We start from the raw sequence: 27670 nt of genomic DNA on the forward strand, positions 1-27670 counted from the left end.
AAGAAAATTTCCAGAGATGCATTGAAATAATGTTAACAGGTATGGAGACAGGATGGGATGACTCACGAACTTGAGACTGGAAAAGAAGATTGAAAGGGGGAAGAAGCCCAGGCCCAGTATTCCTTGAGGTTTGTTTGCTAGACTGCTGGACATACATGCTAAATAAATTTGAAAATTAAGCTGAACAGTTGAAGAAGCTTCCTCTGCTGGAAATTGTATCAGAAGCAAAACCACACAGCAGTGTAAATTTAACCACACTTCTTCCTGTATCCTTCATTGCACAATAGATAGTATTATCTGCAATACCTGACACTTTTTGAATGACTGAAGGGTGTAACCAGTGTAACCATCTTAGGAAAGTTTAAGTGATAAAGTTTGTTGTCCTTTTCCACATCTGAACAAATCTCAAACTGTGATGATTTGGCCATTATTAATTAAACGAGTTTGTAATGCAGTGCAAACACTTAACGCTAGTCAGTGATGGACAATACTATCAATAGGGATAACGTTGTTTAGCAGCCAAATGCAATTCGATTCTGACAGGTAGTCAGTTATAATGTCAATTATAACTGTTTCAAAATGTCAAGCATAAGTAAAGAAAACCCAAGCAGAACAGTTATCATTCTTGAAAACTGCATGGCATTTTTAAGGAGAGCTCATGCCTTTTTAAATTTCAACAGCATAAAGTACAGAACAGCTGCTCAGTCACAAAGTGTGCTGGTTTTTGAACATTCTTGATGGTTTTGAACTGTGGAGATGTTTATCTGTCTTGCTGAAACATATCATAAAAAGTATTCTTCCAGTTCGTTGCTAAGTGCCATATTTTGGAAGCACAATCTGAAAGGGAACATACAAGCCGTAATCACCATCTGTATTTTTCCTTTACTTAAATACAGAAAAAAGAATCCTTTCCATACTGCAATTAAAATCATCAATGTTATATAGCAGTAGCATATCCTTCTTGTACTTTTTAGTTTTCTCCTCTGCAAGCTATTACAATACTCAAAACAGAACCTACTGAAAGAAAATACTAAATCACTTTAAATGAAACTATGGGTTACGAAAGAGATGTGAAGGTAACTTGCTCCACATTTTCAAGCACTTTGACACAAAGGAAACAAACACAACACCTGGTGGATAATTCCAAGTCAAACTCAAAGATACAGACTAAGCTGAAAATAGCTTTTGCCAATTCTATGCTTTGCTTTGCAGAACACTGCTGCTTCCTGTAGCCGATTCACAAAAGTGCGTGAGAGAAGAATGAGATTATTTTCTGTGGGGTTTTCAGTAATGAAATGTGTCCTTGGCTTGTTGTAACATGTCAGCTGAAAGTTGTAGAGAAGGTGTGAAGAAATGAACATTTTTCTTACTATTAGCATAAGTGTTTTGCTTCTGAGGAGCACACAATCATAATAGCATATTATAACACAGTAAAGATTTTCTATTGAGCTCTAGGGCTTTGAACATTTAAAGACAGGTAGCTAAATTGGGACTTGCACTGAAGTTCAGTATCTTAGTCAAGAACCATCATCTAAAAATTCTATCTTTACATGCCTTTCTTTTCGCTGTTTTAAAGTTCCAAAGCGATCCATTTTTTTCAGAGTTAAGAAGCTCAATATTTTTCTTATACCCCAATTGCTCTGGTTCTGATCGTGATCCCTCATCCAGCTGCTTCTTTTGAAAGGATCATTACAACAGGTGGCATGTTTAAACTACTTTTTTCTGCTTTTAGTCTGAGCCAACAGCTTTTACATGCTGTTAGATTCAGCACTTATACAGGTATGGAAGTTCCAGGTCATGTATCCTTTTGTTATCTTAAAGGATTAAATATCTGTTCAACACTTCCCTGAGGAAAACAGTGCTCATCATGAAATGATCCATTCTAAACATGAAGTTCTTGTGTGGGTTTCTTTAAAGTTTGTGTTCAGTGCAGAAAGGAATTCAAGATTTGTGAGCTGAGAGGAAAGGGTGAGAATACATAGCCTTTGCCTCAGAGTATGTGACTAGAATGGAAGTAAGGAATTTCACTGATGGACTAGTTATGGAGTTCCCTCACTTTAAGGATCTTTCTCCACCTACTAGGTTACCTGTAAGGAGTCCTGCTACTTCTTGTTTCTGATGCAGTGAATTTGTAAAAGTTTTATCAGAATTTGAGAGCTTCCAGCATGGAAGTATTTTGCATTCACATTTATCTATAGAAGTGCATAAGGCAATATGTTCAAGGACATCACAGAGATTCAAGAATAAAGGAAAATAAATTGCAATGAGAGTCAGTCAGAGCAATCTACTCTGGAAAGTAAGCAAAAATGATTGTTCTGTCCCAAGGATAATAACTTACATATTTCAGTGTTGTTGCTTTGCAGCAGCATCGAGTATTGTAACAGCAACAGAACAAAAATTCATTTACACACAGTTTTTAAGCTGTGGTGTGATGGAAGTTGTGTGAAGTTGGGACAAGCCAGTAGAGATAGGAAAGCTAGACCAGGGACATTTTAGGGGTCAGTAAATCTCTGTTACTCATCTACATGGCTCTTCTTTAGTCAATTTGGGCCCTTTTTGAGGGACACCTTTCTTGGTTCTGTCATATCTGTGTAGTGGAACAGACAACATAAGTAGATACAGGGTTAAAGAGCAAAATTATTTCCCTACAATCCTGAGAACATAATCTAAATCATGCAGAGAAGGGGACTTTAGACACACCCAACTCCTCAGAACTTCTTTAATGCTTAACGGCAGGTTGCCCTTCTGCCTTCCTGGTATTTCAGATCTTTTTTCTCAACTGATTAGCTCTCCACATGCACAGCAAAAGAAACTTTACACTAGGTTCTGTTATTTCCCTGAGGCCCAGATAGCCTTTCAGTATGTCTTTTACTTTATATGCTGTAGTATTCTAAAGAAAAATAGCTTTGTGGTGTGCAGGAGTTTCTTTGTCCAGGTTCCTATTAAGTAACTAAGATATTGAATAGTAAGGATTCCAATGCTCTCAGTGCTCTACACTTACTGACAGAACAACTTATTTCCACCACTGCACAAGAACCCTACTCCTAAAATATCTGTGAAGCCAGGAAAAGAAAAATCAACAGATTAACATCTATTAGTACTAAGTAAATTAGATAATAACTACATAAAGAGACAAAGCACTTCTGTGCACAGTTCTAAAAAAGGAAAGAAAGAATAGAAATAGAAATAGAAATAGAAATAGAAATAGAAATAGTACTATAGAAATAGAAATAGACTACCCTTACAAAGAATAGAAAACTCCTTGTTAGACTTTTTACTGATTGCCTTCTTGGGCTTTTATGGAAAGAAAGCAATAATATAGAAACTTTGAAGGTCTCTACAGGTCCTTTTGCACACTGTTTTTTAGAAAATTTAAAATCTACATAGCACTGTAATAAGTTTATATTTTCCTGTCATCTAGCCAGAAGAAATCAATATAAAATCCCATTCTTTTTTCCACACAGAATAGGAAATCTGATTAAGAGTTCCAGGGAAAATTACCTTAATACTGGCTACCACAGTGTAGCACTTTTTTGCTGGACAGCTGTTACTGTTTTCTCTGTGCTATTGCAGTACCTCTGGTTATCCACCTAGGACAGAACAAATGAATTAATATATGCAAAAAGTACATATTTTTTTTAAAATACAACATATCTGAAGGTGCATGTTTGGCACCTGATGACCAATTTGATCTCAGCATGAATACTGAGAGTGATGAAATGTTTCCAGACATGTATTATTGGTAGATTAAATTAAGATTTAATAGTTTGGGGATTTTTCTGCATTGAAGGTGGTAAGGAGCTGAATTTAGGATGTTTCATCAATCTGTTGATCTCTGACCCAATAATCTATGTAGGTGAACATTTGCATAACATGGCTGCAGAGTTATCTAGCTATCCTTGCATCAATCTTAGCTACTTCTTTTGGACAAATTCAGTCCAGGAGCTTTTTCTTGATATGAATCTTTGGTTCTGGGTTTATTCCTCTTGTGTAAAATAAGCTCATTGATATTATCTTGGCTTTTAGTGGACAGTTAACAACACTGAAAATCTTTGCTTTGTAGCATAGATTGGCAGCCTGGTGAAGAGAAGCCCAGAGCAAGAACAGCAGGAGTGTTGGAAGGTCAGGATTTGTACTGGCTGGCTGTGCTGGAGAGCTTGTACAGCACATTTGCATAATTTGCTGTGGAAATTACTCAGTTCTTACAAATATTTTGAAAAGAAAAGGGTTGTCTGGATATTACTGGATTTACAAGAAATATTTGCTAGTCTCATGCTTTGAGATTTAGGTTTGCAGAATACTGGTTGAATAAAGGGATTTTACTCATTAAACCCAGGAAACAGACTTTGAATAGAAAGGCAAGAGCTTTTTGTTCTGACTGTGTAAAATCAGGGTGAATAGGACATGTTTCCAACTTGAAATCATGTTTTATATAGTAATAATAAAAAATAATAAAAAATAGTAATGTAATAATGAAATCAGGACTTTTTTTTCAATAATTTTATTAAAATATCAATACCAAGGAAAATTTAGAAGGAATGAAAAGACAGAGTGAAAAAGTTGGCTTATAGCTTTTTGCTTATACAGACACTGCTTTTGGAAACTAAGGTAGACATTTTAAAGATAGCATCGTGCCTTAATTCAGTATACTCTTCAGTATCTAACCTGGGCAAAACTGATAAAGAGTATCAAGAAGAACTGGGAAGGAAACAAATGAAATTGAGGCATGTGCTGCTATGAGACGCTATGAAGGGCAAAATATGTATGAACTCAAAAAAGTGGTAGAGAAAACAGTAATAAAATCTTAAATTCCATGGTCTGGATAAAACTCCAGATCTTACCTGATTACCTGAAGGTCTAACATCAGTCATGGGGAATGTGTTTATTTCCCATTCCATATAAATTTTCCCTATTCATTTGTTCCTGGTCACTATAAGAGAAAGGATACTAGGCTATCTGGATTTTTGATGTGACCGAATATGATGGTTCTTATGTTTTTTGTTACTCTTTGCTTTCACATCAGGGAGCTTCCTAGTTAAGATAGTTTTGACCTCTTGTTTGTGACTATCTGCAGATGCCATTCAAATCAACAGTACCACAATGTGTTCATATATTCAAGACAATTTACTCTGCTTATTTTGAGGTGGTGGGACAACCATATTTCCCCAGATAGCTGAATGAATAGCAGAGTAGTAACTCAAGGAGGATTTGTAAATTATTTTGATATATTTTGACATTATGTATCACCAGCTATGGATTATAACCTACAAAAAAAGCATGTAAAGGTTTCTAAGTATCAAAATGATACCATCAAGTAAGCCCTAATAGGGTTTTTTGGTCATTAATTTTTCTGCCCAGCTCTTTGGAAAATGGAGCATCATCCCAGTTTGTTCTGCAGCAGAGCTTGGAAAGGATGGCATAGCCAATATGTTGTTAGTGGTATAGAAGATGAAGTATGGTGAAGATTATGGGCATCGTTTCAGTCTTTGTGACAATTTGTAATTTAAAATTTCCTCTACAGTTATGTAATCTCTTCTGTGTACTGTAGCAGGCTCAGCCTTTCTGTTCTTTCTCCCTGGTTACAGTTTCTCCATATGTATTTTCAAATGAAATTTGGAATTTCAACCCTATGTTTAGGAGAAAAAGTGAGCTGTTATTCTACCTACCTCCTGTACAGGTGTTTGCTTGGAAAAACTTTTTAGACCATTTACTTTTCAAATCTAGTTTTTTTAATCACAGAGCAATCACAGAAAGCAATAATTATGAGGTATTAAAAAATAACATGTAAGACAACACAAAAAAGAGAAGCTGGAGCCACACCAAAGACACCGTGAGAGAAACACTTCCCTAAAGGCAGATCTTTCCTCAGATTCAGCAGCAGTGAGCATTTCACATTTGCCCATTTATGGAGGATTATGAGATTGTTTCTGTGCCGCCGACTTTCACAAGAAGTTTTTCTGAGGCTGGAATTTTTTACCTTCTTCTGCAGCCTTGAAAGTAGCTTGCCCAGATGAACCTAGCAGTCATATTTCACCTAATCAATCCCCTAGCACTAGAGCAGCCATGGCAATTAGTGGCATGTTGTTCTACCCTGGTTTTGCCTGAGAAATAGAGTTCTCTAATTTTCTAAAGACTGAAAATAGGTTTTTTCTACCCAAAATCTGATTTTGATTAGAGTTAAGTAAGGGAAATGTAACACTGTGAAATATAGGAAGAAAACTTTCTGGCCCTCAACCCTTTTGCTCAGTGTTTTGGGGAAAACACTGAGCAGAGCAAAGTTTTTTTGTTTGTTTATTCTCAGGCACAGATACTTTACACAAGAAAAAGCAAAGGTTGTTATTTTGGGATAGGTAAAAAAGAAATAGAGCTATGGGGCACCTGAAGTGTCAGCAGATTAAATCCTTTTGTTTATTGTGCAGATGGAGGAGAATACTTTTTATTACTTGACCTTTTTGGATTCCGAATTTAAGAGCTTGTTAAACAGTCATCATAAGCAGAGAGTGCCTCTGAGAGCACATGGCGAAAAACACTGGTGAGACACAATGTATTTATTTAATCATAGCTTATATTGGATATCAAGGCTGGAAACCATAGCTTGAAGAAATGCCAAAAGGAGAGAAGTATATTTATTTTAAATATTTATATATGCCAGGGGTTCACTGCAAGCATGAGATTCTTCTGTGGGAGTGGAAAGGAAAAATTGTACATTATGTATTCCAACCCTGTCACTCTGAAGAATTGTAACCGCCTATTAGATCTCTGGCTTAAGAAAATGGAAACAATGCAGACAAGGCCTTGTTTGAAGACAACTGAGTGTCATGTTATGTAATGCCAAAGGAAAGCTGCCTATCAGACACTCTTGAATAAGTTCTGACTAGTGGGCATATACAAAATATAGCAGTAAAGTACAAAATTGTTTAATCTGAGGAATTTTTGTCCTTTTATGTGATTTGGAAGTGCCTGTACTTTTTTATGCTGATGGTTTCCCTAGGTGTTGTTACAATTTGAAGCAAAAGTAAACTACTTTTCTGAGAATACAGATTCACTTTCAAATAAAAATGCATCTAATTTTGAGAAAAAAATAGCTCTTTTGGGAGGCAAAATTACTGAAAAATTTTCAATTCTGTAGTAATAAAATGGTAATAAAACTCAGAAAATTTGCAAATCATAGAACATCACATAGTCCATTTTGCAAGACAAGCTTTATAAAGAAAATACTATACAGCTTTATTCATTACATTAGATAAAAGAGATCTGAAAAACAAACCTGGAGTAGACCATGTCTTGTACACTCTACAAGAAGTAAACTATCCCTGGTTTTAAACTATCATTTTATACACAAAAATCCAACAAGGTCAGTGATTACCCATTGATTCTTTATAATGGTCCTCATTCAAAATGCTGTACGTCTGAGGATTGTGTGCATACTTATGATCAGAATGGGATTTATATTTGCAACTGCTATTATTCTGTCCCCAGTTATTTGAAAATCATTTTATTCCACTAAAATGAGTATTTCCTTTCCCATGTTAGTACAAGGGTTTGTGTCTCACTGGCGTATTCTTCAGTGGATTTTCTGTATGCACCACACAAGGGACCATAGGTCTCACATAGTACAGTTAACATTTTTAAATGCTGTATCTGAGTACTCATGTTTGGTTCTCATGGGTTTAATTGTATGCATGGGGAGTTTTTTACTTTCTTTATGGAGACTGAGGAGATGAAGCGAGTGATTTTGTATTACTTGTGGAATGCTTTTTGCATCTTTTAAACAATGGTGATATGCATTACTGGAAGAGTTGTCATTTCCAGTTGTAATCAATTTGCATGGCTGCCATGGTGTAACATGTAAAATCACAACAGCAGGGAAATATGGGAACAGGCAAGTCACTACTGTGCTTAATCTGGGATTGTTTGTTCATCATATTTTAAAGTTTAAGTTGCACTTGTCAGTTGGGATCATGGACTGTCTGATCCATTAAGTACCCCCAAGCTTTTCACTTACTGGAGGCTCTTGGCATTGTTGCAGAATGGTGAATTTACTGGAGGACATTCTTTCCCTTCAGGGTTATGAAGACTGCAGGAAATCCTCCCTTGGTTATTCTTGTTGGGGGCTAAAGAAAGAGTTTCAGTGTACTTTAAATACCTTAAAAGAGAAGTGGGTGTGGATCACTGGCAATGTTGCTGCTGCTGACATGTCAGTCACTCCACAAAGTTTCCTGCCTTGTTCCAAATGTCATCCTATTTCCCACACATTCTTAAATACCCAAACTGATCCTGCACTTTTCAATACTGAGTCAGACTGACACAGTTTTTCCTGAATATGCAGTTCTAATCTCTCTGACTCCCTGCTACACTGAGTATCATTTTGGCATGCTAGCAAGTGACAGTAATATCAATCTACTTCGTATCACTAGCTGGTTCCACTTCAGGGGATGCATGGCTAACAATAAGGTTGGTAACAGCACGCTGTCCATAAAAAAGCAGATTAAAGAAGATATGAACTATTTGGATACATCTTCTGTAGTTGTATGATTTCTTACCAGTTGTATGAAATCTTACCAGAATTCTTACTGGTTCTTCCTAGCCAGAATTCAGACAATCCCAGTAATTTGTCAGAAAAAGTGGAGGAAAAGAAGAGATGAGTATTGCAAAACATTCAGTTTCCCTGATTTTATTTAAATATAAAAATTCTCTAAAGGAACAATAGTAGGAACAAATTAAATAGGGTGATCCAATCAATGCTAGAATTTTCATGACTTGTTTAACTAGTATTTTAGACAGGTCCCACAACCTCTGGCAATGGACTCATTGGAAACAACACATTGATAGCACAGTTTCTGTCAAGCACACTTTCACTGCCAGGTAACAGTGACTTTCATTCCCCTCAAAGCTCCATGTTTGCATTTGTTTGAGTTTCTGCCTCACAGCTGAAAACTATGGGTGCACCATCATAACTGGCTTTTTGCTGATGGTTCAGCAGGATGAGTTTATGCCGGCTTAGGATAACCAGTTGTTCCCTTCTCTGGAACCTAATCTTTATGAGCTGTATGATACAATCCAATAACATCAGCTGTCCCCTTGTAGGAAACACAAATTTGATGTCTCCTAGAGCATTGCACCAAGGCACAGAATGAGGCAGGGCAAACGGTTGTAGTTGGAGTTTTTCAGGCACTTGGAGAGATCTGGTTCTTCCATTGCCGACCTCCTCGCATCACAGCTGGAACCTGAGCACCCACCTCTGGGAGTGCCACAGGGAGCAGACCAGGAGGCAATTGGAGTTGGCTGAGAGGTGACCAAGAGAGGAAGAAGCAGCACTGGATTGTTCCTGATTTCCTAGCAATATGTGACTGTCCTTCCAAAACATTACAGACAATAGATGGAAATGGAAAGAAAACCCAGGAGCTCTGCATGTCCGTTTTGCTAATTCACGCTTTGCTTTTGTCTTGCTCTCTACTTATGAACAGAAAAATATTCAAGGCATAAACAAATTTTTAATGCAGTAATGCAACATGCCTTTTTCTCATCTGAGTATAATAGTTTTAATGTAAAGGTGATGACATCCTTACTTGAATAAAAGTAAAAATCCAGAAACACAGAGGTGAAATACAAAATATCCTTCAGGACAGGATTCAAGGAGGGGTGGAGAAAAAAAACTAAATAAGAAATTTTTGTTTGCTATGAAAGGAAGAAACAAACATAACATTTGAGAATATATTATTTTGTTTATTTCAATATTTTTTTAAAAATCAGTAATTACTTTGAATGCTTAAAAACATTGGTACAAAATATTAAAAATAAAAAACAAATTTTAAATTCCTGTTGACTCATTAAACAAGCAGTTTTATTGTGCTCAGGACAAACATTATAGAGATGCTAAAATCTCTGCATTTTACAGATGCATCCATTGCAAAAGTCCCCACAAAAAAGTTAAAGATGAACTATGAAGCACATTTCTCAGGTTCAGCAGGTCAAAAAATTTAGACCAGAAGGAAGCTCCAGAGTTGAGGACACTAAAAGAAGTTTCCTCTTCTGACCTCCTCTAATTGAAGTGCAGAATGACGCAAAAAGAAACACAGTCACCCACATAAGCAAGTATCACTTACTGTGTCTGTGAAATTTGATATCAACCCTCTAAACTGCAACTAGAAAAATTAGTGGCATCCACTGCAGAAGAGGTAAATTTGTTAAACGGAAATGATGGAAAATATGTCCTGCTGCTTCCAAATGATGAGAGGCAATTTTTAAGTTAAGTGCGCTGCAACAATCTGGTCACATGGTGGCCAAGACATTGGTACTATTTGTCTCAAAGAATGAGGTGCTGTCATCTCACCCAACAAAATGAATGAGCATATGATGAAAGATCTATTGCAGTTTTCTGGAAGAATTAGGAATTTAGGTCCCTAAAATGACCCAGGAATTGTTACTACAAAGCTGTATCTGTGAAAGTCAAAAGTCAAGTTTTCTCTAACCCATCTCCAGTGTTTGAGTTTGTATTTTTGATTTGGTTGATTTTTTTTTTTTTAAATGAAACACCAGGGGCAAAATCAGAAAAGACTTCCCAAAGACCTGGTAGAAATTGCTTGTTTCCCTTTCCTTTTCCATCTCCTCCCTCCTCTAAATAATTGCCAACCTTTTGAACAATCTTCCCTCCTGTGTGAGCTATGTTTCTTTTATAACTCATCTCTTTTTCTCTTTTCCTCATCCATATCCTCTGCTGTTTTTCACGATATGAGTTTTGATCCTACCCTGAGAACTGGGAAGTTGCACTCAGTTTCAAGGCAGTTAAGAAGGATGTGGATGATCTGAGCTAGAGCAGACATGGTAACAAAATCCAGAAAAAATTTAAAATAAAATAAGTTAAATAGACCTGAGAAGAAAAGGAGGTGGAAAAACAGCTTAAAGATAAGCATTGAATAACTGCAAGAAATATTTTTGCCAAAATCTATAACCTTTCTGTCTAGTTTCATATGCGAACCAGTGGGAACCTCTCTCTCTTCTTCTTCCTTCCTCATTGCAAATAGTTGTGAAAATCAATAACAGAGAGAGAGAAAAAAAATCCAGTTTTAGTTATAATTTCCTCAATTCCATCTGTTAGAATCTATGCCTGTCTTCATGCTGGTTGGTGGCTGGGAGAAGTGAAGATGACAATCAGGCAGAGAGCAGAACAGAGCGTTAAATTCAGATTTGAGAACAGAGTGTTTAATTAAGATTTGGCACTGTTTTCCTTTGAATTTGTTTGGAATCAGTATATTGTAAAAGATACCTGTCTTTAAGATAAAATCAGGAGATTAATGCTCATTTCTTGATAAAATGTCTGTATTTGTATAAATTCATGTTGTTATCTGAAAAATAATACAAAGTATAGTGTGAGAGGGCAATGAGACAGTCAAATGATACTTACCATGCTTGCTCTCAATCAAATACTTTCAGATATTAAGTTCACATTTTTGTCCTTTGTAATGACATAAAAATGTCAGGAGTGATAAGAATATTTCAAGTCACATATACTGGGATATGGATAAAGGCCTACTGAATGACAAGCAGGCTTTAAAAAGCAAGAGGTGGAAATACAATAAAACAAGTGTTGGATTGGGTTGGTAATACCTTGGTTGACACTGAACCCTTGAGTTATTTTGAGCTGATGCTGAAATTTTCATAATGTATTCATGTGGGAGAAATTGTAACATCTTTCAAGCTCAGTGGTATTTTACAATGTTTTACCAGTACCTGTCACCATTCTAGTAATTCCTTTCATGTTCTCCTTCCTCTGTGCCTCCCTAATGCTCATGTCCCCCGGTTGCATGTATGGGTAAAATCCTCACCCTGCATGTGCGTGTGTTGTGACAGCTATAACTACCTCTCTGGTGCTCACCATTCCATTATCCTTGTTACTGTAGCCTCCAAATTCTGTCAGTGTAATTCATTCAATGTGGGATTACACTTGAAGGCCATTCAGAAGCTCCAGCTGTTGTGCTATGCAGAGGCCAGGTTGCTTGGTGATGATAGCTATAGAGAGAATATTAAACTTCACTGTTTCCAGATTTGCTTTCGGGATGCTGCTGTGGTCTATAAATAGCTTGTATGTTTGAGTATGTAGTGTCTAAGAGCCTCTGCTCTCCCTGTGCACTGCTGTCACAACTAAGGACAGCTGCCCATCAGGACATAGTTTCATGCAGCTCTCCTTTATCAGTGACCACACATAACTTTGAACACCTTCATTTTACAGAGGTACAACCACATATGTGCCCTAAAAGCTAATTGTGAATTATATTAATGTGAGTTTTGATTATTGCTTGTCCTCATAGGAATAAATGAAACTCATAGCTGGTTTTGGTTTTCTTTATTAAGATACTTGTGTTTGTTAAACTATGCCCTAGTGGTGTTTGTATTCTAGTGTTATGAAGTATAAGCTTGTCAATGCTTATAAACAGGAAAACCCATGTTAGTACTGCTAATTTTCATGAATTTTGCTATGTTATCTTAAACGTGGTCTTCTTAGACTTACCAACAAGACTGAAAGGAAGCAGCAGTTAGTGATGCAGAAAGATTGCTTTATGGATATTATATTTGGCAATATATTTTTGCATCCTTGCATTGTACTGATAATTAAAAAAAAAAAAAAAGTCCTCAGAACCTTAATATGGTCAGGCAAGCCTTCAAATTTCAAATCACATGTGAGTATTGATTTCAAGTTTCAAACTAGTCAATGTTTTGATACTAAGTTAGGAACTATTATACTTGAAAAACAACAAATTGGGTAGAAGTACCCCTAGAGTCCTAGTCTGCTTATTTAACTAGGCACTCATGCATTCCTGCCAAATCTGGTTTTCATGAAAGTCAATTTATTTGTTCGCTATGTGATATTTGAAACCATTCAAGTAATTGTGAGATGGGATTAAAGTCTCTGCTGAAATGTTTCACTGATTGGAATTTTTTGGCCATTTTTGAAGGCAATGTGGGATATGGTGATAGGGTGTGAAAATGTACTGAAATATTAAAGCCACATTATTGATAACTTTGGAATTTACTTGTGTAGGCACATTACAGGGATATTTTTTTAGCAGGAATGGCTCTGACTTATTTAGAACCTGTGGATCTGGAAGACTGAAATTTAAGCCATTTTCAAAAGAAAATTATCTGATAACATTAGCTCTGTTCCCTTGCCAAACAACATTCCATTAACCAGATGAAATGGAACTTAATAACAATCACATAAACCAATTAGTCTCAATTTATAACTCCATTAGGGGTGTTATTCATCACCACATGGCTTTATGGAACTATGGTTCCTTCTGACATTAGGCAGATTAAATAACAAATATGGCCTGGGGTGCTAAACAAAAATGTAAATGCAGATTGCCTAAGAAAGATTTATGCCTCTGAAAACAGATAATTTTGAAATCTCATACTTCTTACACATTCAAGAGATATTCTACACTCGAAAACCAAAATATATGTGTCTAAAAGTATAGACAACAGCTGGATTAATAGTTTCATAATGTATAAAATCAGAGGGCTTTCCAGATCATCTGAATATTGTCTAAATCATAGGCCATTCACTCAGCTACCAATATAGTGATCCTAACAACAGTAGTAAGAAGAACATGCACATCTTCAACAGAATAATTTTTGTTGTGTTCATAGAGACTGTTGCTACCATCATCCCTGGCAACTGATTAATCTTATTCTGGGATGTTCCTAATTAATGAATCATGGTTCTTTTCACACTAGAAAGTACAATAAAACACTTTATAGATACTTGCCAAATTAGGTTGAGAACCTCTCCCTGTCTTGATCTAGTGATCAGTTTGATTCTGATTCAACTAGATTTTATTAGAAAACCTGGAAACAAATTGCCAAAATACTTCTGCCTGAAAATGTTTTAAAAACAAACGTTGTGTATACTGTATCAGTTTCAGTGTTTTAGAGAACATGTAAGGGACTACAAAACTATTTACTTTTCTTTCGGAATAGTTATTTGTATTCAGAAAAGCATCCAAAATTTCAAATATTTTTCTGTTTAATTATTAACATGAGATTTTTTTCATTTGAAACATACGTATAGAGGTCTGTTTGGAAAATGCTTTTAAATTTTGATGATTTGTATTAATCTGACACTTTTATTCTTCTAAAACCATCAGATTTTCATAAAACTGAGCACACTGTTCATATAATAGTGACATATTACTAAAGAATTTTGAATAAAGATTTTGATGTAGGCTTAGACCATTCCTTCAAAATGTTTCTTTATTTAAAAAATATTTTTCCTGAGTTTTAAAGGCATTAATGACTGCAAATTATAATTTAATCACTGTAATCTACTCTACCCAAAGATTGTTGATGACAATTATGAGAAAAATGGAAGATTTCTAAATGTAATTGCATGTGAAGTCACATACATGATGTTCTGCAGTGATGGATTCATGTGGAATAAATGAAAGCTGTGGAAATTTTTTACTATTTTCAAATGGGATTGTAGGTGTACATTTTACAGATTTTTAAGATATCAGGATTAGACCTAATTCCACCAATAAATATTATGTATGCAAACAAACAGTCTCAGATGAAGAAAAGGGAAACTAAGAGCTAGAACAGTGAATACAGATGGTCTGAAAAAGGGAAAGTAAAGATTAGGTTTTTAATACAAAGTTCTATGTATTAGTGTGACAAATGTAAAAAAAAGCTTGTGAACGTTCTTTAAACTTGACACAAGCAGGGTTTAAGAGAATTTTACTTTTGCTGGTACAAAGTAGTAAGCATTTATTTTACGTATTCCCACCAGGTTCCAAAAGGTCTTGTGGTAATTGTCTTTCTACTTTGTTTTTTTTGAAATGGGACTCCTCGAACAGAGACAAAATACATTTTTGTTTTATGGGATGTAAAAAGCTGTATTAATTTAAAATAGTACAGAGGAGAAAGAATCTCATCAGAAGTTCTAGTTTTATTTAGTGATATGTCAGAGCCTCATTTGGTTTAGCTCAGTTGACTCAAACAGAATGAATGTTAAATGACAGTATTTTTCAATAAATGGTGTATGATATGCAGTGAAGGACAAAGAGCATGGCCAACACGGCTGAAGCAAGAGGAGAATATGAGGGCAGGATGGAAAGCAGCAGAGAAAGTGGACACAGAGAGCTGAATCATGAGGGTGCTGGAGACCCTCTCAATAGCTCAGTTCCTCATACACATTTTTTAAGAGGACATCACATCTTGCCCACGCAAAAATGTAGGTACAGCATGTATGACCTCCAACTAGAAAATTCTTTCCGATACACCAGTACTGGTGTCTCTCAAATTTTCCACACAGACACACAAAAAGTATAAATCTGGAAACTGTAAATTTTTTTAATATCCAACTATATAAAGAGAGATCACAGACAGCCACATGCATTTCTCTGTATACTAGTTAATACTTCAGCAATGAAAAAATACCTAAAATATCTTGAACTGAATATTTTTTAACCTGTATCTCCATATGGTTTTATTCCTTGTAACTTAAGCAACTTTGGGTCTATGAGCCAGAGGTAAATTAGTGACAAGTTAATGCCTGGTGGATTCAAAACATGTTGGAAGTGTGAATGATATTTCCTTTAACTAAAGTGGCCAAAGATAGCTTTTTCATCTTTTTTCCTCCTTTGCATTTTATGTTTTTCTTTGAATACTGAATTTTATTTTCACATTAGTATTTAGGGAAAATTTCAGATAATTTTCCTAATTAGTGCCACTTACAACTATGAAATAAAATAATGTTTTAATTTCAGGTTTTGTTTTATTGATGTGAAGATAATTGCCTAGGATGGAGACTGATTTCTTAATGTTCTTTTCTGTTCTTTTTTGTCTTCACTGAAAGTCTAATCAAGGATTTTAAAGTATAATTTCCATGTTGGACTAACCTCATCTTTAACTGTAGTTACCTCAAAACTAGAAAAAATCTGAATGAGTTAAAACTTGACTAAAAAAAATTTTTATTGCTGTTTTCATTTCTGCAGTATTTTCATACTACCTACATCTATTTTTAGTATCCATTTGATCATGCTGCACAATCTATGTTATAGTATTTCTCTTAGAAAATGTTGAACTCTTTTTCTCTTCCCTGTTTCTAAGTAACTTTCTAGCAGAAGTGAAATGTGAGGATCTTCCCAAAGAGCTATGCTTTCCAGTTTCCTATGCTACATTAATACACATTTATAGGGATTCACTGAACATGTCATCTTTCAAGCCAGAAATTTTGCCTTGATTTAAATTAGAGAGAGTATCTGTTTGTCTGTAATCTCCATCCATTTGAGTGCATGATACAGACAAGGCAAGGATACTTACATGTCTAGAGTACGAAGATATGCTGGATCTATTCTAGGTGTCAGTTAAGTTTAACATTTGGCATGTGTGAGATCTACTGTGTGAGAGCTGACCCTTCCTCTGCAATACCCTGCATAGTAATGCAACACCCTCCCATGTCTTTCCAAACAGCTGTACATCGAGGAGGTGCACAAAGGCCAGAAGGAGCTTTCAGGAGTTCCTTTGGAAGAGTTTGGGTCTATTTTCTTTTGGCTCATAGACTTAGGAGAAAACCAGACTTCCAGGGAGAAAAACATTCTTTAAGGTCTTAAAAATGGAAAATAAATGAATACATTGATGAATAATTTTTATCATTTTAGTTGAGGTCTTATAACTATTTCAACAGACTGACTGTAAACTCTTTGTTCTGTGGGAGATGCCATCAACTTGAACTGGTTTTGGTAGTGTTTCTACAGGTTTCCCTCTTTCTAGTCTCTAGCCATAAATCATCAATCTGTTAGATGGACTGAGATGCAGTCAGCTACTCTTCAAAGGTTCTGCCATCAAGGTAGTGCATATGAAATAGTTGGCTTTGACATTTAGAAATGTGGGAAACTGATAAAGAAATTGAATGAATGCATTAATAATACTTAAACTCTTTGCATCTCTTCTAATGGTTTTCTTGTAGATGCCTAATGTTATTGGCACAAATCTGACTTTCTGTCAGGTGTAAATGGAAAACACAATTTCACTGCCTCACTTATCAAAATGCACAAGAACTTATTTCTCTGAACAGTCACTGTAGAGGAGTAAAACATAGGCTTTTACCATCTTTCAAAGTCATTATGTGTTGAGATGTGATAATGACCTCACAGCTTGACAGAGTTTAGGAAAGGTACTCCCTGGTTTAGTGCTCCCACTGAGACTCTACAAGCCATGTGCTGTTTTCTGACTCCCCCCTCCCCTGTGGCAGTCTGGAGAGGAGAATTTGGGACACAAAAAGTAAAGATCATGGAGTGAGATAAGAAGAATTCACTTCAAACAGAAATAAGAAGGAAAACAAACAGTAACAGCAAAAATATTCATTAAAAAGTGTACAAAAGACAGAGTGATTCACATGCTCTCACTGTGGAGCTTAACCTGACCCAGTCCAACGACAGCCACTTTACCCCAGCTGCTCCCTCCAGCTCAGAACATGGGTAACCCAACCACTCCCTCTGCCACTTTTACTCGACTGGAAGGAACCACTTCTTCCCAAAAGAGACTCCCTTCCCCCCACTACTGGCACTGAGGTGAGGTTGCATAGAAAATCTCCAGGTACTAGCCATGCCCCCTCTTGGTTTCTGCAAAAATTAACTCTGTCCTGGCCAAAACCGGGACACAGCTTTATAAAAATAGCTATAAATTCAGAACACTCTATCATTATAGCTAATAAATAGACAGTTGGATATAGTAATCTAATTGCTATAAAATTAAAATATATTTAAATAAGGCAAATTTATTCTTCTATTTGGGCTGGGCAAGTGTCTTAAAATTAATGGGCAAATATCAAACATTGAAAGTATGCAAAATTAATGTATTCTCAAATTAAGGCTATACCATTTCTTAGGACATACTTGGCTGGTTATTATCAGCTCCATCATCCTCTCTTGTGCTCACTTGTAAATGATCAACCCTTTCCTTTCTCAGGCAAATTAGATATAATCCTCTCTATACTGCAGTGATATATTCATGAGATAATGGGACAGCTCTATAGAAACCTGTGCTAACTTCAGTGCACCATCTAATCTAATTTTTAAGAACAAAGGAGTACTAATAAGACATAATGACAGACTTTCTCAGATTTATAGTTCAACTGTGCACTTGGAGAGGAAGGATGCCTTTATCCTTAATTTTTTTCTTGTCTTCTCTGCAAGAAATATTTCAACCTACCTCTTCAGTTCCCTGTAAGATCATTTTCAGTTTTCATTTTAGACTGTGATGTATTGATGCTATAGTTTCAGTTCTGTGTAAACATCTTCCCTCTGAATGTGACAATAAGGAATATTCTAGGATTATTATTCATATTATAACTCATATCTGAATTAGTCACTTGATTTTTGACTACTTTCTGCAACATTAATTTTAAGGAATATTTAATACTCTTTTGAAGTAACATAGGCTGGCTACTTTAATATTTGGACAGTGTCAAGAAAAGCTGAGATAGTTCTGGTAAATCAGTATTTATTGCAATCAATAATAGTTCGAGCTGAATAAACTGCAACCATAATATTTTTTCTGATGTTATCTAAGCTATAGATATGAATAATGATATGCTTGAGGTGAAAAATTTCGTTTGCTCTTTGTATTTGATCCCAAGGTGAATGACATCAATTAAAAGCCTCTTTTCCCTTATGTTATGCTTTGGAGCAAGCCTAATGACATCGAGATACTCATTTCCCTTATATTATGCTTTGGAGCAAGTCTTAAATTATGAAAATGTACTTACTCCAGTTTTAATTTGACAATATTGAGATAAAAATTAGACCTAACCTATTGGCAAGCATTCTGAAGTTCTGGGTCACAGGAATGGGTGGGCACAAGTCAGCCTTTCCTTATCACTGCCCAAAAGGCAGGTAGTCTATTCAATATTATTTTTCCCAGGACAAGGAACAAAATAAAAATACTTTACTAAGGTGAGAAATATTGATTTTATTTTTTTACAGATAAATAAGAGAAGGTCAAATAAAACAATGGATTTCAACTTGGTTGGATAGTTACACTGGATCATGAACACAAACTGCGTAGTTTGTTATCAGTAGACTTGTCACTCAGTTTTAATTGCTTAGCAGCTATGAATGGTCTGAAATTTATATGTATTATAATTTTACTTTCATATGATAGTGCAACAATGTTTCCATGTCTTATTATGGGACAGAGTATGGCAACATTTTTATTTATAATACGATTATAATCCCTACCTTGAATGCCTTTGTGTTGGGATCCCTCATTCCCTGCATGAGAGAGAAAGTGAATGTGTAAGCTGCCTCCTCCCAGCTTCATGCACATTTATACTCTCTGTCCTGCCACAACATAGGGTCTTTGGATCTTTTCTGGACTTCACTAATTGCTTCTCCCTGGCAGAAGGAAGGACCTGATTTCACACACAGTGGGCAGCCTTCTTTGCAGCTGCCTGAAGCCAATGTTCCAGTCAGGAGATGCAGCTTCAAAAGTTGCCACTTTATGAGTAGAAGGTGTGCAATTTGCACTTGTTCCATGTCTTTTTACCTGTCAATGTGAAATTGCTAGAACAGGCTCAAGTGGCAAGAACCCCTAAAGGAAAGAGAGGATGTGCTTGTGGCTCCTGATGTGTAGAATGACAAGAAAAACCCTTTTTCCTCTCTCCTCTGCCCATATCAGAATGCTGAGGAAGAAATGGACCAGGAAGCAACAGGTCTGGGATTCAGTTGTGGGGTGACAGGGTTTTATGTAAGTGAAGCAGGCTGTGGAAATATTTATAGAAGAATTCATGAGTTTTACTGTACAGGCTATCTCTTCTTGCTCCCATAGCAGTTAAATTAGTAAAGTTATGTCCTAAACTCATGCTTTGAACCTTGGTTTTCTTCCCGTGCATCTAGGACAATAAAGCATCTTATGGAGGAATAAATTGGTGTCTGGCTCAAGCCATGGGTTGAAATTTAAATTTGGAAATACTACTTGTCAAAAATAGCTTGTCTGCAAAACATGTTTGCTTTTACACTTAGTTATGTTCAGACAATAAAGCAAGGGCAAAATGACAAACACAGGAACGTTTCCTTATTCTTGCAGTAAATATTCTCTGGTTCATTCAAACCAGCCTTTGCTCAGACCCACCAGCAGGAATTGAAGTGCATGGACTGCCTTCACTGGAAGATATTTTTCTGGTCTCTTGGAATGTTGCCACCTAAATCTTGTGGGTCTAATCTAATGTGAATTAAGCGGTAACCAACTCAACCAAATTGAGTCAAGGCTGAATACTACCTAAAGGTGACAGCAATAAAGGCACTTCTTTCTTATCTAGTTTATTCTGACAAATTCTGTGAAAATATTAGTAGGCACTTTTACAGACACCAGTTGGAGGCAGTGTCACTTGGCACTACTACTGCTAGAAATAGAAAGGAATAGTTTAATCCTAGGAATGATTTTTTGTTTGTGGTGAGGTTGAATTTTTAGCAACAAAGTTTAAAAAACTCCCATTTCCCATGCTAGCCACAAAGTTTGTGAATCTGATGAATATCCTCTTTACTAAATGTAACTCAAGCATATAAATCAGACAACAATTAGCTACAGTGTTTTGTAGGGGCTACTCAAACTGTTGGGTTATTCTGATTTGCTAAGTCTAGATTCCCTTGGTGGGAAAAAAAAATCCCAAAAAATGGTGTTAAGGTGTGATTTAATCCTTATTTAGATTACTTTTTTTGTGCTCAGTGAATTTCTCACAGTTTTTATCCTCTAACAAGATGCTTAAAGAATTTTCCCATATATTTTACTTTATTTGGAAATGAGTGCCTGAAATCCCAGAAGTCCAGCTCTCATAAAAACAGTACTTACCCACTGTTGTTGGCTGTTGAATGACAAGACTGAGCATATTGTTCATAGGAGGTTGTCATACTTTGCTCTCCTTATTAGTTTCAGTTTTATCTTTTTAATTTCCTGTATGTGCAACAAAAGTCAGAGGATTTGGCGAACACTGATAAAAAGGATTAAATCCTCAGTAGCTGTTGGAGATAGTGCAGTTAGGAAAACTGCAGAGCCGATGCTCCTTCTCACTGACAGCACTAATATTTGATTTTCTTTCTTAGGACAAATTTGTGTGGTCTACAGAATGGGTGTTGCTAAACTCAGGTACTAATATCTTTACAGACTTTTACCTGGTTTGATCACTAATGGTGAAAGTATGGCCACCAAGCCCTGCATTTATCCTGTGAGGCTTTTCAGACTGTGTTCAACTTAGTTCTGCTGTGAGTGTTACAGTTATGTTATTATTTCAATCAAAAACTCCCGTCTCAAGAACCACACAAGACACTATAAGGATGATTATGCTGCTTTTATTTTCTTTTTTTTTTTTTAGTTCAAACTGCTAATATGTGATGTCATTTGTTTACATAGCTACACCTGGCAAAGTCATTCTGTAGGCATTTCATTCTTTTATGACTTGCAGTAGAGAAAACAGAAACTAAAGATGACAAAACAAGCCACATCTGTTGGGACTCATTCAAAACAAATTTATTTTACAGATAGCTAATTACTGATTTCAAACAAGCTTTGGTAAAACTAAATATTTCTCTTTAAAAAAAAAAAATTGGAAGATGACAAAAAAGTAAACCAGGTTTTTTTCAGGAAGGTCAAAAAAGTAACTTAAAATATAAAACGAACATATGCCTATTCTTATTTGGTGTACTGTAATACATATAGTACAGTTATATTATAACCATTCCCATGCTGGCTTTATTGAAAGTGTATGATCTTGTATAACAGTGCTGCTGTTTTCATTTCAGTGTTTCTGGACTTGGACTCATTCATAGTGTCATATTAATGATTTTTTTACTTCTAGCAAAGAGTTAAAATAGAATACAGAAAAATTGTGATGGATTATCTCACCATAGTGATAAAATATGAATTTCTGATTAAAAATATAGCTACAGAAAAAGTAAGGAAAAAATAAAGCGGAAAGAAGAAGAAAAAAAACTAATTAAGAAAAAAACCACAAAAAGGAAACAAAAAATGAAAAAAAAATGTTTTAACTACAAAGCAATGATCTATGTAAAATGAATTTTAAAACTATTTGCCCAATATCTGAGTTTATTTTATTTGGGTTTTTTAAACCAATGCTTTAATTGTAAGGTATATGCCTGTATTAATATATATTTGTTAATCAAGTACTGGATCTTGGTCTCTACTCAGTCATTTAAGAAGAATTTAAGTAAACTTCCTCCTCAGATTACTTAGGTAGAACTAACCATCATATCTATTTCCCAGGGACATGGATAACAGAAGATGCCAGGCAGGCAGTAGCTGCAATTGCACTCCACTATTGCTGCCTAGTTACTGGCCAGATACAGCAATGCTGTGCTGCTGGGGAAACGTGGGTGCTGCCTTTTCACGGGTTTTATCAGCGCTTCAAATGAGCAGGAGCAGTCAGATCCTTCTCAGATCTGTTACTGTTGGGATGTTTCTTCAGACATTAAAAATACTTAGTCATTGAAAAATGCTAAAGCTAAACAGCAATTGTTCAAAAATAAATTCTGTGATTGGAAAACCTGAAAAGCTTTCATTTTGATTGTGCAAATAGTCTTAAATGTTTTCAATAAACCCAGATCTGTTATCAACCTGACATTCAGGCTAGGGTGATACAAACACTTGTGATGGTCTAAGCAAGCCATGAAAGTATTTATCATTTTAAAATCAAAATTTTATGGTCATTAAATTTTGTGTTGTTTTGACTCAAAAACTAAGTGGAGCTTACTAAATATTACAGAATTTGACAAACCCACCAAAACCAAGGACATAAGTTGTATCTGAATTCTTTTGAAAATAACTAATTCCAGTAATTCTGAAACTAATCCATGTTTAAAAGGATTTGGCACAGAAAGAGCTGTACCTCTAATTGCCTTAAATGCAGCAAATACAAAAATCTGCCTAACCCTTGTGGGTGCCCCTACCCTGGAAGTATTAAAGGCCAGTTTGGATGGGGCTTTGAGCAACCTGGTCTAATAAAAGGTGTCCCTTCCGGAGGTGATCTCTAAGGTCCCTTTCAAACCCATAACATTCTATGGTTCTATGATTAATAACTCCATTGTATTACTGTTTATTATTCTTGATCAACGTTTCTTCAGGTGACGCTCTTTAAACAAATCTATTATGTTTAATTACTATATTCCTTGTTCTTCTAAGTTATTTTTGGGGATAACTTAAGATTGATATTTTCAAATTTCCCATTAATTTGTGGAGTTTTTTTCCGTGTTTCCTTCTTCTTTCTGTTATATTTTTTTTCCCTGAGTCACTTTATTAATGCCATATCTCACTGTGCTGTCCAAAAAAAGTTTTTCTTTGCTAATTTCAAGTTTAATGAAATTTAATTTTTTTTAGGCATTATTCACATCAGTGTAGCTCATGGTTTCCTTCCAATGACCATTGTTGATGTTAATTTAATCCTCCATAGTAACTCCAATTACTTTATCAAAATTCTCTGAATTTTTCAGTCCTTCTCCTAAATATTGCTGATTTTTGCTACTTCATAATCTGAAATTCTTGCATACGCATACCTAATTACACACAACCTTGTCCTATTGCTGCCCAATTGATTCCCTTATATCTTTTTATGTTGATAATTGGTGGTATATTGCCACATTCTTCACATACCTCAATGCTTTTAGTGCACAGCTACAATTTCTCTCTCCTTTTTGTGAAAATGAGATAGAAACAGATCTGTGAGTGATTTTTACAAAAAAGGATTTGCAGTACCTTAACACACTATAACTACTTACTCTAAATCTCTACTGTAATTGTTATTTCCTCAAAAGAGCTCATTGGAAAGAAACATTTTTTCCTTGCAGTTTTTATACATCTCTTAGTGTTATGCAAGATTTCTTTTGAAGATAATTTTTTCCTCGGTTATTACCTCATTATGAAGCAAAACTAATCAGTGAACTCGTATTGTATTGTATTGTATTGTATTGTATTGTATTGTATTGTATTGTATTGTATTGCATTCTATTCTATTCTACTCTATTCTATCTTATTCTATTCTATTCTATTCTATTCTATTCTATTCTATTCTATTCTATTCTATTCTATTCATCAGTTTTTAAGAGGTTTGTGCAATGAAATGGGATTCTCGCTTTTTGACACAGCACTTCATCAGAGTATTTTAAGAGCATAGCAAAGCTCAGAACTTTCAGATGGATATCAAGGTGTCCTGATGACCTATTGCAATAACTCACTGCATGTTGTTTTAGCAATATCATGTTTCTGTTAATGAGTCACAGAAAAGTCACTCACTATAAATTTCCTGTCCTAAAGAGAGTGCACAGCATAAAAATATCCAAGAATGTAGTGAAGGAGTACCAAGAGGTGTGTGAGGTCAAGGCTTTCTATACAGTGCAGCAGGTTGCAGAATTAAATTAAGGTAACTCTTGAGTGAATGGTGCAATGTAGGCATATTTGACAAATGTACCTACATGCATCTTTGAGTTACACATTGTTTTTGATTTCTGTCTTTGCATGTTTAAATGCTGGTATAGATGACTTTGCTAAAACAATTCTTTCTAATGTTGCTCCAACATGACAACCAACCCCAAAAGATATTACTAGCAACTGGGAAAGAAAGTGTGTGTGTGTGAACTGTTGAGAATCATCTTAGCACATTACTCAAAGAGTATGTGAGAAGGAAAAAAAATGTAAATACCCCCAAAATAGCAACAAGGTTTACGGATGTTGAGAGTGAAGTAGTGTCTTCACATGGTAAGATTAAGGCTAATTTAACTGCTCATAGAGGACTCAATCCTGAAATCACTGAACTTCTAGGACCTAAACTACTATGTTCATGCAAATACAAAGTCTGGAAACCAAAACCCAACCCAAACCAAGTACATCTTTGACAAACAAAAGACGTTGAATGACAGTAATGGGCAATTAATTTACCAGAGTTCAGACATTCCCTGTTTCTATTTTTATTCCAAGAAGACAAGTGACGCATCAGGAATATTTAATAGGTAGAAACCCCCAGGAATTTATATGATCAGATAAAAAAGGTGTCCTGAAAACTGTTATCTGGAAACATTCTTAGTCAGAGGACATCCATACCACAGAGCATGACAGCTTGGAATACACAGACTCTTGCTGATATTCACAATGTAAAATAATGCAGGCAGGATTCAGAGTCAGCTTTGTTCTCATCATCTCTGAAGCATCAGCCTATTTAACAAAACAGTTTTAACTGTAGTGTTCCCACACCATCTTCTCATATCTGACAAAGCCTCACCCTAAATATTTGCAAAAAATTGCTCAAGGATTTGTTAACAGCTCATCACCTTTTGCTGAAGGCTGACACGAAAAAATAACCTTGTTGTTTAACAAGGTCCTCATGTCCCTTAAGTGTGCCATCCTGCCCATTACCCCATTATCTCTGAGGCCTCCTATGGAATATTAAAATATTTTAAAATCATCTCTCAGGAGTTTTTTAGGATTTTTATTTTATTCATTTTTCAGTCTTGTATTCTACCTGCTGTAACTTAAATTACTACTCACTTGTACTTTTTCCCAATCTGTTCCTCACCAGTCAACCTTCTGTAATTTTTAAAAATTTACTCTTCAATATTATTTTATTAATTGCTGTACTGTACTAACATTCAATGTATAAGTGCATTTGAGGGTTTTGAATTCTGTATTAATTGTTAGTAACATTCTTAGGAAATGTGATCTGTCATTGAGTTTTTCTTTCTACAAAGATACTAGCTAGACTACAACCAATTGCAAAATCATTCTGATGTATTAGCCTCAGGTTAGTGGATGGTCTCAGACTGTTCTCTTTTCTACATAGTTAAATTATACTGTCTACTGCTTTAATGAATGCTGAATTTTTCAATAAGTAGATTAGCAAAACTGGTGAATAGGGAAAGGTGTTCATGAGCCTGTGTGACAAGATATTGTTCAAATAACTGATCTTGTTGATTCTTTTCATGCCATTCACCCATAAAATGAAAAATCTGTGAGCATCCTGGGGAACAAATAAACCAACAAATTCAGAAAGGCAAAAGGAGAAGAAAAATGAAAACATTTCGTCACAGCTAAATACGAAATCCTGCTAGAGGGACGCATTGCAGGTAGTTGAGACATCTTCCCAGAAAGTGGCTGCATGGTCTGTGTTTACTGCATGGGGATGGGCAAACAGGATCTCACAGCTGGGTTTGACTTTCAGTACATGCCAGCTTTAGTAATCAGAACTCAGGACCCTAATGGAAGATCAGATTTTACAATGTCTTTCAATTAAACTCAGCTGATCCTCAATGATCAATTGACAATCTGGCTCCCCAAATACAAGGATTTTCATTTACACTCATCAAGCAACCCTGTATTTTTATTGTTCACTGACAGTGACCAGGGAATAGCAATCCTATCTGGATATAATAAAAAATTATTTGAACATTTCCTCACATTCAGGGTTTTTGGTTGGGTGTTTTTTCATTTTTCATGAACTACATGATTTTGGCAGGGACTGTGTCAGAAGTACCACAAAATACATTGGTTCCCACAGTATTGCCAGGCTAGTTTTCAAGCCAGATTGGTTTGGCTAAGTTCAAATAAGTTTTGTCTGACTGTTCTAATTTGCAGATGAATATGATGAATGAAGGAGCCCTGCTTAAATTTCTTTGCCCGTCCTATGTATCAGTTTTACCCATCCTATGCAGCAGTGGGTTTCTTGATAAAGTAAGATAGTAGAAAAGATAATAAGACTAGTAGAGCTGATGTGAGAGATGGGTGCTATTTACCCATTTGAACCTGACTTTGCAGAAGGATATTGAGATAAATGCCTTGGATTACACTGTCCAGCAGGAGAATGTAGGGAGCAATAACTTTTCTATGATGTAGCTCTCTTGAAGACACATGGGAATCAATAAATTATAAGTAGGATGATGTTGTGTGCACTATTTGTAGAAAATTGGTAATAGGATGGTAAACTACAGTCTTGGCTTTTCTAGAACATATTAGTATTATGCCTCCATGCTCAACAACAAAAGCTATGTGCTTTTTCCTCCACATTAAGGTGGAATGAAGACTTTAATCATACTGCTTTCATGAAACATGCTTGGGATGACAAGGTTTTAACCCTAGGTGCAGTAGATTTGCTGTCAAAGCAAGTTTTGGCTTGTAGATGCAGTGACTCGGAAGCAATCAGCGGGTCCTTGCATGCACTTTGCATTCTGCCTACGTGGGCAAAGGCTGCGGTGCAACAGGGAGAAAAAAAACTGGCCTGATACTTGCAGTCAGCTGCCATGGTTAAAGCTTCCAATTCAACAAAACAATCACTTTTCCAAGCCACACTCTGGGCCAGTGTATTTGGACTTTCCAGATGCTGGTTGCAGGGAAGTGTACGCAGGAAGGTGTGCAACAGGAATACCTAAAGTGCTGTGAAAGCTGCCAGGTGGGGACAAACAACTGGAGCACATGTGGAGTGCTGAATCTCAGGGAAGGAGACCTGTTCCCTGCTGGGTGGCTGCTGAACATCTGCTCAGAGAGATGATTCATGCCCTTCAGGTGACCATTATGGAATTTTAAAATTCTAAAATTACATCTGCACCACACTGGCCAAAATATCCCTGGGCCTTGAACCATTCTGCACGTTCACCTAATAGCAGTGTAGTTGTGACTGTTT

This window comes from Aphelocoma coerulescens, chromosome 4, assembly GCF_041296385.1.
Source record: "Aphelocoma coerulescens isolate FSJ_1873_10779 chromosome 4, UR_Acoe_1.0, whole genome shotgun sequence".
In the NCBI taxonomy this organism is placed as follows: domain Eukaryota; kingdom Metazoa; phylum Chordata; class Aves; order Passeriformes; family Corvidae; genus Aphelocoma; species Aphelocoma coerulescens.